The 13,490-nt window shown below is 46.1% G+C and overlaps 1 protein-coding gene across 1 annotated transcript in view; it reads right to left on the bottom strand.

Annotated features, from left to right (window-relative positions):
• The window catches only part of Plxna4 (plexin A4), a 423,940-nt gene that overhangs the window by 360,955 nt on the left and 49,495 nt on the right, over positions 1–13,490 (bottom strand). The gene's annotated exons all lie outside the window — the stretch shown is intronic.

Raw genomic sequence — 13,490 nt, 5'->3', positions numbered from 1 at the left:
AGCGTGTGAAAGGTGAGAGAGTGTCATGGTGGCATTTCTATGTCAAAGCAGAGAAGAAATATGTGTATCTTCAAACAGTGGCTTGAGTGTGTCTCCTAAATTTCATGTGTTAGAAACTTAATCCTCAAATGAAATGGTGTGGTCTTTGGAAAATTATTAGGGTGGGGTCATCAAGGTAGGGCCCCATGATGAGTCTGGAGGCATCATAAAAAGAGGAAGAGAGAACTGAGCTGATTCCCTCTTGCTCTGTCTTACCAGGTGACACCCCCCACCATGTTCTGATGCAGCAAGAAGGCTCTACCCAAATCCTAGCATCATGTCCTTGGACTTCTCAACTTCCAGAACCATGAGCTAAATAAACTTCTGTTTTTAATAAATCACTCTGTCTCAGGCATTTTTGTTACAGCAACAGAAAATGGACTAAGATACTTCTCTACTTTTTTTTTTTTAACCACCTGGCTGGATAAAAGATTCTGAAGCTCTACAGGATTAGGGAGCTTCATGATAGAAGATCCACCCACCTTCCAGGAACAACGACATCAGACAGGGAAAAAATATTACTGTGACAAGGCCCTGAAATTGTGGATTTATGTGTTACAACATTTAGTGTCACCTTAACTGACACAGGCAGATACCATACAGAGAGTATGCTTGCAATTCAGAATTGGCACTCAAAACTGATGCTGCGGGTCTCAAGGTCTCTGCTCTTTGTAGTCTATCAGGCTATTAGCCCTGGGGAAAGTCCTCTTTCAGTGTCAGCAGCCCCCTCTCTTGCTTCCAAGCTCAGAGAGATGAAGATCAACATACAAGCATCTACAGGGTAGAAATACTTCCCATGTTCCTGGTGGTCAGTCCCAGGTTCAGGGTCTAGGGAGGCAGCATATATGTACAGTGAGGGCAGAGAGGAGGCTGGGGCACCACCAGGCTTCTTTTCTATTACATCCAAGAAACACTAGACCCTCATTGATCCAAATTAGCAAAATGGACAAAAGCTCTTTTCACATTTCTACCCTACTCTGTAATCTATATATTCAGAATAATATCTTAGGTAATCAGTATTTTTTCCTATCTAGAAGCCATGAGTTGGTATTTTATGTCATTGTGTGGAGAATGATATTTATGTGCAACATCTATGGTCCAGCTGTGCAGTTGGCTACATTCTGGTAGCCCTGGTGGAGAGCTGCCCCCCCCCCCCGTGCCCGTCCACCTCGCTACAGCCAAATCCTGTCCTTCACTGCCACCCCCTGTCACTGTCTTAAAAGTGAATACCACAATCATAAAAGGAAAAGAGCTAGAGAATAGGGGTGTCCCAGCCAAAATCCTTACTACCTCTGGATGGCGGCAGGGATCAAGTCAAAACAACATTCTTCCCAAGAGAAAGTCACAGTGCAGGTGTCTCCAGTGGTCTCATGTGCAGGTGGGGCTACAAAGGGTCGGATCAGCCTGGTCCAATTCAAGTCTGAAACCCAAGGGTCCTCCTGGAACAGGTTGCAGGTCCTCCCCCCAGGCCACGTCCCCTCGGCTTCACTGCTGTTCTTTTGGGCAATGAGAGGTGTGAGATTGGTGGGTGATGGACAGGATAAAGGATGGAGAAGGGGAGCCATGGGGAGTCGGGCACATACTGACAGTCTGGCGCCTTCAGCCTGGTCTGGGGGAAGTTCAGCACCAAGCTCAGCTACTGGGCTTTCATAATCTCTATTTCTCTATTTATTAAAAGGGTATTAAAGGGGCTGGGGAAAGTGTTACCATGGACAGAGGCTTTGGATCCGGGCTGGAAGGAGCCTGGCAGGAGGGTGGGTCTGTGAACTGCTCCCATTCAGAGCTTGGTCCTTGCTTGACCTTGAGGCCTCAGGCTATGGTTTCCACCACCTCCCTCTCCCCTCCCAAGCCTCCTTACCCTTGGCCTGGAGGGCACTGCCCCAGGGTGCAGGACTACCTTCGCTGGCCAAGTCTGCCTTCCCAGCAGAGCTCAGGCTGCCCAGATGAAGCTCTTTATTATTACATGGATGTGGCCCTTTATATTCAGGCACTGTGCCTCCAAGAGGGAGTCGCTAAGCAATGACTCTCCTCCAAGCCTGGCTGTGAGACTTTAAAACACAACAGTCTCCCAAGAAGCCTGGGTCAGGCAACATAGGATCCCCAGCTTCTTTCCAGTTTTAAAGAAATAGGCTGGCCAGGAATTTGGGGTCAGATGCTGCAGCTGGAACCCGGCGTCAACAACTGCGCTGCAGAATGGCACACTGGCACCAAGGTGGCCTCTGTCTCCTGCTCCAGCCTCTCAGCTCAGCCAGCAAGGAATGCCCTGTCCTGTCCTGGCTGGCTCCCAGTCCTCAGAGGGCCCCCGCCTTTCTCCAGATGCATAGAAATGGAGGGACATCATGAAAAGCTCCCCAAAGACAACCGACAGCTGTGATCGAGGGAACATTTGCTGTCAGTTTTGTTGCCCTAGGATCTGGATGGACATTTGGGTCACAGAGAAAGGGTTCCAAGTCTGCCTTTCCTGTTAGCCCAGCTCCCTACATCCTGAGGCCTGCCCAGCTGACCAGTTTTCATGTGGAAATGAGTCTCTCTATGGCCCTAGTAGCCCGCCAGACCCAGGCACCCCGTCTCCTCCAACCTGTCTGACCAGACTCCCCGCCTGGTCTCCCCCAGTGGGCTGCCTGCTCTCGACAACCCTTCCCCCACCCCCTGCCATCTCCTTCCATGGTCAGGGACCAGGTGGGTAAACCTAGTTCACAGCCATTCATGATGACACTGGGCTGTCCTGTCTCTGAATCACCACAGCCAAGGACACCACAGGCTTCAGGAATGGCCATCCTCGTTGGTCATGGTACTGTTAAGTGGTTGTGGTTATTTTTTAATGCCTCAGTTTCCCTGTCTGTGACATGGTGTTTCTGGAAATAGTGTGATAAGAGAAATCACCAAGTTTCTTCTTGGGCTACCTCCAGGAGAAGCGGGAGTGGAATGATTTTGGTCTTCACAGATACAGGCCATCGTGGCCATTGGGAGGGGCCCTCAGAAGGCCTTTGTGGAGGTGCCGGGTGGAGTGACCTCATGGTAGTAATCATAACGCCTGGGGGCGGTATTTGCTGGAAGATAAAAGACTGATGCCTGACTTGCTCTCTAGAGACTGTTCAGTGTCTTAGCTTAAATTGGCTTTTCAGCTGCCTTGGTCCAAATTGCAGGGGGTCTCAGACGGGCCTGCTGTGGTTGGACCTGCAACCAGCCCTCAGAGAAGCAGGGCGCTCATCTGTTAAGTGGGCCCACCTCAGACTTCCTCGCACAAGGAGGACCTGGGGTGGGACACACTTCATCAGCTCAGTCCCTTTCATTGAGACCGAGGAGAGAGTTAAAGAGCTAATCCTTTGCTTCTTCAGCCTCTGGAACCCTCCACACATAGCAGGACAGTTGACGGCAGAGTGGACGGGAGGCCTCCAAGCTCCATGGCTCCCCACCACCCACAGCCAGATGTCTGCCCTCCACCATGATGGGCCCTGCATGATCTGATGGTCTATTTCTTCTTCCCTTAGCAAGTGAGAGAGACATGGCACTCCCCTTCCTCAGACTGCTGTGACGTCTCTAACTAGACTTTTCTGACAGCAGAAAGTCAGTAAGTTTGGAACAATGATAGACGCAAGGTTTGGGAAAAGCCAGGCTGAGAGCCCATGCTCTTGGATGCTTGGCCCTGAGCACCCATCTCCCTGAGGTCCTGACCACCCCATGAACCCTCTCACTGTCACCCCCATCAGATCACGCAAGCCACCAGCCTTGCAGTGCCAGGAGAGTTTTCACACACAAAAGCCCATAATGCCACCAAACAGTGGCTGTGGGGAGCAGGCTAGGATTTGGAATACACTCAGCCAGACGCAAGCCCCTCTGTTGTCACCTAGGGTCTAGTGGCAGAGTTCTCCTCCAGTCCCCTTCTTGTCCTTCTACCCCCTCCTTTTCTTTTTCAATTCTAGAGAAAATCAGGAAGTGAACAGTTGTCTCCCTTGCTGGTCTATATTCATGTAATTAGTGCTATTTAATTCCATGATGAGCCAACGCTCATAAAATACAAAACATATTTCAGCTGCGTGTCGCAAATCTTGGCAGAAATCTCCACTGCAGCCGGAAGCTGAACAGAGCTATATTTGCTCCTTTAAAAAAAATATTCAGAATGATGGCAACAAAGTGTAGGAACCAGGCAATACTACTACCTGGAAATATATGAGGGAGTAGCAATATAGGGGGTTTTATATGGTCAAGTCTGGAAATAATCTCCATTACTATCATAACCCTGAATTTTAAAACAATTTAGTATGGGTCATGTAATTGCCCGTAGAATATATCCTCCTTGTAAGGGGGTCATTCTTGGCTTACTCCCTTCTTACTTCCAAGTACTGACATCTACTTTAAGGTTGTGGGACCCCATTCACCCTGACTCTCCCACATACTGAGCACACACCTGGGAGTCAAAACGTCTAGGATTGTTTCTAGCAATTATTCTAAATTAACCACACATCCTCATCTCCCATGACCTCTTCGCTATAATGAAACCTCATCTTACTTCTGGGTTGATGCAGCAACCCATGAGGCAGTCAAAGGACATCTTATCTCCTGTCCTGCCAGCAGATAGTGAAGCCCAAAATGCCATTCAAGCAGGTATCCATCACTATAAAGAGCAGAACTGAAGCAGGACTCAACTGGGCAAACTGTGCCCCCTAACACTAGTCCCTCTCGCCAGCACCTCTGGCATGACTGGTTTCCCCCCATGACGCCCCTGTGAACTAAGTGTGCCCTCCTCCTTTGCCAGGTGACAAAAATACAGAAGGGAGCACATTAATGGAGGCCCAGAGCAAGGTCAGGCAGAGGAAGGATTAATGCTGGATGCTATTGATACCCCCTTTCTGGACCTGCTCATAGCTGTGTCAAGGGGGACAGAGAGGGCAAGAGGTCAGCCAGCTGTGACAGAGTGCCAAGTCCACTGCAAAGCCCAAGAGGCACCTAAGTAGACTGAGTAGCTCTTCTGAGTCTGCTTTGTGTATTGGCTCTGGAGAGAGACACAGCACGCTCTAGGCAAGGGGGACAATGCCTGCAGGCTCTCTTCCTCTTACATGCCCCAAGAGTCCACCATGTTCATGAACACCACCACTTCTTCTTTATGTAGCACTTTGCCTTCCACAAACTCATGAATGCTGATGATTCTGAAAATATATAACAAGCCTTCCCCAACCCATTATGATTATTGTCCATGATGGGGACACTGAGGTTCAAAGAACTTCACTAACTTGCCCAAAGCCATGCTCTTCTGTTGATCCTACATTTGACCCTCTAAACCATAAAGCCACTGTCAGAGTCATCAGTGGAGATTAATATATCAAAAGTGGGAGGGAGCTAAGTCTAGAGGGCTCCAGGACAAATACACAGTCATTATATGGGAGAAAAGGGGGGCATTCTAGCCCATTCAAATATAAAAATCGTCACCACCTTGGTAGGACTTGATAACTTGCCTATGATGGAGCCCAAGATGGTGGCATGATTGAGGAAGTTCTAGGCAGCCAAGGGATAGTAGGAAAAGGCCAATCAGCAAGCAGGAAAGTGCCCCATGCCCATCCATGCATTTATTCCACAACATGTATGCAGCTTCCTAAACCACATGCCAGGAACCTGCCTTTGGGGAGTGCAGCCATGAAAGACAAGAAGGTCTTTGATCCTGTTAAGCTTACATTTATTATGGAGGAGACAGACAATAAATAAGAAAAGCCACTATTTTGGGTAGTATTAGGACCTCAAAGAAAAAGAGCAAAACTATTTGCTCGAGAGCAACTATTGCAGGCAGGGGGCTTTGCAGCTGGAGTAGCCAGAGAGGTGATTCTGAGGTAATGCTTAGAAAGGGATGGTCAGGGGAGGCTGCCATGCAAAGGTTTGGAGAAAAAGCCTTTTAGATGCTTAGTCAGCTTTTCATCAAGAATAACTTAGAGAGGGAAAGTTTATTTGGGGCTCACACTTTCAGAGCTTAGTCCATGCTCAGCTGACTCCATTGCTGTGGGCCTGAGTCAGGCAGAACATCATGGTAGAAGGGTGGGATGGAGAAAGTTGGTTAACTTGTTGCAGCCAGGAAGCAGAGAGAGGGAAAGAAAGGGGCTAGGGGCAGATATAGTCCCAAAGCCACACACCCTACTTCCTCCAGCCACACCTCACCTGCCTTATAGTTACCACCCAGTCTTCCACTCAAATTATTAATCTATCAAATGGATTAATCCACTGCTGAGGTTGGAGCCTACAAAATCCAATCTCTTCACCCATAAGCATTGCTTCATTTCTTCACTCTTGAGCTTTTGGGGCAACATTCCAGATACAAACCATAATAGACCAATGGGAAAGCACGAAGACCCTGAGGAAGGAGCAGACTGGGAAAAGAGAAGGCAGGAGGCCACAGGGCTGGAAGGCATGGAGCAAGCACAAAAGTGTGAGTTGAGGTCATGGAGCAAGGGAGGTGGCAGATACTGAAGGGCACCAAAAACCACAGGAAGAAATTGGGATTTTATTCCAAGCAGCATGAGAAACCAGGAAGAGCGGTCAAGCAAAGGAGCATTGTGGTCAGGTTTGGGACAGGCAATCTCAGTCTAGCTGCTGTGTGCAGAATGGTTTGGGGGTGGAAGAGGAGACTGTAGCAGTCATTGGAGAGTGCTAGAGGCCTGACTCAGGTGACAGTGATGGACAGGGAGCATGGCTACTCCAATGGGGCTTGCTGGTGATATGGAAATGAGCAGAAGAGAGAAGGATTCATTGTGCCTCGCTGAGTTTTTGTTTGAGCACCTGCATGAACGGTGGAGCTCTTTTACTGACATGGGAAAGAGCTGGGGAAGAACAAGGCAGAAGGACAAAGAAGCTAAGGGCCATTTGGGATGTCAAGGGCCAGATTGTCATCAGAGCGCACCCTGCTCAGGAGGATGCTCGAGGGAACCATTTAGGGAACAGATTTACCAAGAACCAAGCTTGTGGTGCAGAAGGCATCCCCCTGAAGCACTCCCAAGAGAATACTAATGCCACCCTTATTTTCTAGATGAGAAACTCTTAATAACTGAGGTGAAGTGAAGGTAAAATATGAAACCAAGCCTGCCAAAAAAATCCCACAGGGAAGACCACCTCTAACAGGGATGACACCTTGGTGGGTGCTGAGATTGTACCAAAGATCCTTGGCTGAAGGATGTGATGCCAACCAAAACACCATACTTAGGACTCTAGAATTTTACATGTACTGTTTTGTGAAAGAACAATCACAGCAGAACTTGCATTTCACCAAAGAGACATTGTGAAAGTTTACACAGTGCTGGCTGTTTTGTAAACTTTATGAATTTCCAACCAAAATTGATTCAAGGAGTGAAAAGAGCCAGAACGTAGTTCTTGGTAAGGAGCCCTCCTTCTCCTCAAGATATGAGGAGCACCCTGGGCGCCCAGCTAGGCAGACCAGTGGAGGCCCAAAGGCAAGTCTAATAAATATTAGGTGGAAATCAAAAGAACTCAGGCTAAGGGCAAGATTTTTTCTTATCTTAACATTTTACAGAATTGTGGTAAAATATCCATAACAAAGAGTTTACCCTTTTAGCCACTTTTGAGTGTGAAATTCAGTGGCTTTCAATGCACTTGTACTGTTGTGCGATCGGCAGCACCAGCCGTCTCCAGAACTGTTTCACCTTCCCAAACTGAAACTCCACCCATTAAACAATAATTCCACATATGTCCTTCTACCCAAGCTCTGGCCACCACCTTGATCAATCTGACTGCTCCAGGGCCCTCACACACATGGGGCCAGAGTTGGTCCTTTTGTGTCCAGCTTATTTCACTTAGCACAATGACTTAAGGTTCATCCACATGGGACAAGATGGGGTATAATAAAGATCCTTAATGGATCCTTAATGGATCCTTCCCCCCCCCCTAAAATGTGTGGATTTTAAGTAATTCCTACTTACAGTTGCCATTTTATGGACTTCAAAATGGGAAAACTAGAGATGGTGTGGACAAAGTCCTGCTGAAACTCAGTGAAAGGACACCCCTCCCTGCAGCCCACAGGGTTAGAACAACAAAGTTCTAGGAAGAGCCTCAGTTCCTCCCAAGGCTCAGCCCTGAAAGGGAATCCTGTTGAGCAAATTTAGGAAATGCTGGGTTACCCTCTTGGTAAACCATGACTCACATTAGCTTTTTGAAATCCCCAGAGGTGATTTGGTAATAAAACTTTTGGAACAGTTGTGAACTTGGGTTTCCCAAACTTGCTTGACTGAAGAACCCTTTTATTGCTTAATACCTGTTATCGCCAACACGGCTCCCTAGTACACACTTTGGGAAATGCTTGGTATGTTGGTTCCCTTTTGGAAGTAGTTCTACATCTTTTTTTTTTTTTTTCATTTAGTCTTTATAAAAATCCTGTTATATAGACTGAGAAACTTAAGGTAATTATTTTCACTTACTGAAACAAAACCTTAACCTTCCAAGATTCAGGGCTGAAAGGAAAATTTCTAGGTGAGGAGAAGCAACTGGAAGAGTTGGTATGGACTCTGTCCTCCTTGGTTTTCCCTTTCTGTTTAAGGCCCATCCACGTGGCTCACTGTATCACCATCTCCACGGCCCCCATGGACACGAGCACCCTTCCCCTTAGCCTCCGGGCAGAAGTGTGGATGCCTGTTACACCCCCTTCTCCTGGTTTCTCTTAGCACAGCAGGGAGAGGACACCATTTTCTCTACGATTCTATGAATCTGATGGAAAAACAAGATAAACATTGAGAAAGGAGGAAGGATGAAATGAGTCTATCAAAGTACAGGTTTCTCTGCTTCATCGAGTTCCAGCTCATTCTCAGACTCAAAGACCCTGCCAAGCCTCCCACCTGGAGAGCTGGTTCAGCTCCTAAGGAGCCCTGCTGGAGGCCTCCCACAGCTGTTTCTGGCACCTGCTTTGAGGCTACTGTTCCACTGGGGGAGGATGACTCCTCTGGCCTGGTCTATTGGGTAAGGCTATGCTGGTGGGAGTGGACCGTGGCCTTCGAAGGAGGAGGTGGACATTCATAATGGCAGTCATCCAGGTAAGAAGTGGCTCCCCAGAAAGTCACTGGGACTGTTGGATAGAGGTAGGACAGGGGACTCCCATATCCCTCTGAGCCTCTTTATCTAAAGTATAACAAGTCTTGAGAGCCTAGCCAAGGGCCAAAGATGGACACTGTCCCATGGTGGCACAGTGGATGTTACAACTGGGCCTCTCTGCAGGAGAAACCAATAAAGCTAAATAAACCATGACTTGGAAGTCACATTGACTCATTATAGTAACTCTCTCTAGTTATTTCTCTTTTATTACCCCCAGGCCCTTGGTAAATTCCTGTTAAAATGCCCAGTCTTGTCTCCGCTGTGCTATTAGATATTAATGGTCAGTTGTAAATCCACACTGAGGCTAAGGATTGTCAGGAAGATGTATTCCATCCTCTGGAGCCAACATGCCCAGCCACAGGGATGAACAGGAGACATTGGAATCTTTAGAAGAGAGTTGAGGCTGAGGGATCTCAACACCCTCCTCCAATGGAAGTCCTGTCTTCACGGCCCATAAAACTCCAGGGTCAGTCCTGCCTCCGTGGCCAATGAAACCCTAGGTCTGAGCTTTATTTTACTTAACAAGGCAACAATTCCTTTACTGCACAAACCTTACCACCCACTTCTCAGGAATGATTCTCCCAAGTATTCAACTGCCTCCCCTGCTTCTAGATGCTTTAGGCATAAATCACCATCTCCATTTAGAAGATAAGGAAACTTGAGGCTCAGAGAGGTACAAAGCCTTTCCCAAGGTCACAAATATTCTCCTAAGAAAGGAGTGACTGACATCGACAGTGAGTAAAAGCAATCCAACAGTGGAAAAAAAGAAAAAAGAAGAAGAAAAGAAGCAATCTCCAGTGAGCAGACGAACAAGATTCAGTCCACAGTGAAAAAAATCAATGAGGCCAACGTTCAGCCTGTGAAAATCGATGAGGCAACCGACCAATGACCTGTATTTCCACCTGAATTGACACCCAACCACATTATAGTCATATTTGTATTTGCCTAAACCAACTCCCTACTCCACCTACCAGTACACTGCCGGGTACCAGACTCAGCCTCCGTGAGAGCATCCACCTGCTCCGATCTGAACAGCATCTTCACACAGCCCTGAGAGGAAGCCGATGAAGCCTGCTCACACAGGCTAAAGAAAGGAGCCCCTGGAACAAGCAGATAAGGTGACCTTCTGAGAGTTAATTTAGTCACAATCAAGACATCCTTGCAGAAGCACCAGATATCTGCAGAAGGCACCTTACAAGAGCAAAGCGTCCCCAAATCAGCACAGAAAGAGCAGGAAGCCAGAGCCCAATCAGGGTGACAAGTTCTTTCTCAGGACGACAATGTGATTCAAGAAGACTGCAATCGAAATAGTCCAAATAAAGAAAGTGTTAACGGGCTCTGGGTGGCCGGCCTAGAGGGTGGAGCAAAGAGCAGGAAATGCGTGATTTGCATTCTCACACCAGCCATGGAGAGCTGTGGTGTCTAGCTTACCCAGGAGGGACAGCGCTTGATCATCAGGCTTCACAACATGGATGGCATTGGCCCCAAGAACAACCAGCCTCTGGTTCTGATCCCACACTCCCCCAGAGAGGCCCGCCCTTCAACACTTCTTTCTTGCTGATATATTCCCAACTTTATTAGCCTTCCACACAGGGCAACACTCACAAGGGTTCAGTGACGAGTGTATAAGCCAGATCCCCAGCCCCCTCGGCTAATCACTGGATTAAGCAATCATGGTGGTCTCCTTCTCCCTGCCTGTGATAACTTTAGGAATAGTCATGTGACCCCAACCTGGTCAACTGCACATGAAGCCTGTTGGAGGCTTCAGGAAAATACTTATTTCTCTTTTAAAAAGAAGCTATCAGGGCCCCCCCGCCCAGCCTCTCCCATCTTGCCTACACACTTGTGATATCTGGACTTGTGCAGTTTGTGGTGATCAAAGGAGACATCACTAATGTATCCAGGAGGGTTGGGCAGGGAGAAGGAAAGTGCTGAGGATATGATAAGGTTGGGGAGCCCCATCCTGGAGCTGCCCAGCCTGTGATCATCTTCTGTCTGTATATTGTTCATATCTCAGTGGCTCACTTAGCAATCCTCTGGGCTATAGAAGTGCACACAGATATCTTGTTCCCATGAAGACCATGGAGCAGCCTAGGACAGCAACCACTCTCATTGACTGGATAAGAACAGAACCTTTACAATGAGGAAGAAGCATTTTGCCTTACATATTGATACTGTAGGGGAATCGAGTGAGTTAGTCCTGAGAATCTGTTCATCTCTGGGTACACTAGCGAAGCCAGACCCTGGCCCATGATAACCCCATCCTGGGAGACCTACCTGGCAGCCATTGGCTCCCTTCCACTGCAGGTGGTGTTACCTTGTCCAACAGCAATGGAAGGGAACAACAGAGAGCACTGGCTTCCTTCCCATCCCCACTCTACACACATCTACTCAAGTCACCTACCCAGTCTGTATCATTGTCCCTTGTTATATGCAAAGCATTGGTTCCAGAACCCCTTTTAGATACAGAAACCCAAGGATGCTTTTGTACTTTATACAAAATGGCATGTATTTGCCTATAATCTCTATGCAAACAATGTGTATTCTTCCCTCTACTTGAAATCAGCTCTAGATTACTTTATACTATCTAATACAATGTAAATGCCATATAAATAATTATTATACTATATTGTTTAGGAAATGACAAGGAAAAAGTCTGTACATGTTCGGTACAGACATAACTTTTTTAAAAGTATCTTAAATGTGCAGTTGGTTAAATCTGTGGATGCAGACTCCACGAACATGAATGGTTCACAGGGTATTTGTTTCCTTTTCTTTAAATAAGTTCTATTGTTCTTAACTACCTCATAATTTTTTTTTTTTTTTGCGAGATTGAAATTGATTCAATTGAATTTGGAATACAAAGACTATATGTTGGAAATCATCTCAACTTCAGTGCACCAGAATAACCAGGGGAGCTTTTTTAAGAGCAGATACTGGGATCCCTCTTCGAGAAACTCTAAAGGGTAGATATCAGTAATTTTTAAAAAGTGTCACAAGTGAACAATCTAATAGGTAGCAAGAGTGAACGAGAACCATTGAGAGCAGAGCCCTGTCACAGGCAGATAGGGCAGCAGGCCTGGGGTAGGAAAGAGCAGTTTAAAATCATGCATCTGCTGCCAAGTGAGTCAGAACGCCAAAAGTTTGGTCCTTGAGTCTACCCCCGACCAGCTAACTGCCTCTCTGTGTCAGCCTCAACCATGGGGCATTCAGAGCACATTATTAATAGACACAGACAGGAAAGGCAGGAAGGGGGAATTAGAAAGGGCCCTAAGAACACACTCAGGGTGTTCGTTACCTTTATTGTGGTGCCACTTTCACAAGTGCATACATGTGTCAAAATTCATTAAATTATATTCTTTTTTCAGCTGTAAATCCCAGTGGCTCAGGAGGCTGAGACAGGAGGATTGCGAGTTCAAAGCCAGTCTCAGCAAAGGTGAGGTGCTAAGCAATGCAGTGAGACCCTATCTCTAAATAAAATACAAAATAGGGCCAGGGATGTGGCTCAGTGATCAAATGCCCCTGAGTTGAATCTCTGGTGCAAAAAATAAATAAATAAAATAAAATTTGTAGTTTATGATATAGCAATTATATCTCCATAAAACTGAATTTTAAAAATATATCTAAAGAGATAACCTACAGAATAAGAGAAAAAATTTTCAAATTAACTATCCAATAAAAGTCTAGTAGACAGAATATATAAAGAGTTCTTACTACTCAACACCAAAAGATAAATGATTCAACTGAAAAATGAACAAGTGACTTGAAGAGACATCTGTCCAAAAAAGATATACAAATGGCCCATGTCACATGAAAAGATGCCTTGACATCATTTGCCGTTAAGGAAATGAGAACCAAAACTATAAGATAATAGGATGGCTTTAATTAAGAAAACAGAAAATAACAAGTGTTGGTGAGAATGTCAGAAACTATAACCCTTGAACATGCTGATGACAATATAAAACAGTATGGCCACTTACTTGTCAATTCCTCAAAACCAAACACTGAATTACCGTATGTTACCTTATGATCTAGCAGCTATACTCCTAGGTGTATACAAAAATAAATAAATAAGTAAAGACTTAAAAAAAAAAACCCTCATCTCTCAATGTTTATTGCAGCCAATGCTCAAGATCCAAAAGGTGAAAACAACAGAGATGTTCATTAACTGATGAAGATAAACAAAATCCATACAATGGAATATTATTGAACCTTAAAAATAAATGAAGCTTTGATACAGGCTACACTATAGGTGAACCTTAAAAACACGCTGTGAAATGAGCCAGACATAAAAAGACAAATCCTATGAGATTCCACTTCTTGGAAATGTCCAGCGTGGGCAAATTCTTCATAACAGCAAATAGAACCTTAGT

This window comes from Marmota flaviventris, chromosome 1 (assembly GCF_047511675.1).
Source record: "Marmota flaviventris isolate mMarFla1 chromosome 1, mMarFla1.hap1, whole genome shotgun sequence".
Classification (NCBI taxonomy): Eukaryota; Metazoa; Chordata; class Mammalia; order Rodentia; family Sciuridae; genus Marmota; species Marmota flaviventris.
This window is presented reverse-complemented; position numbering and strand designations above follow the sequence as displayed.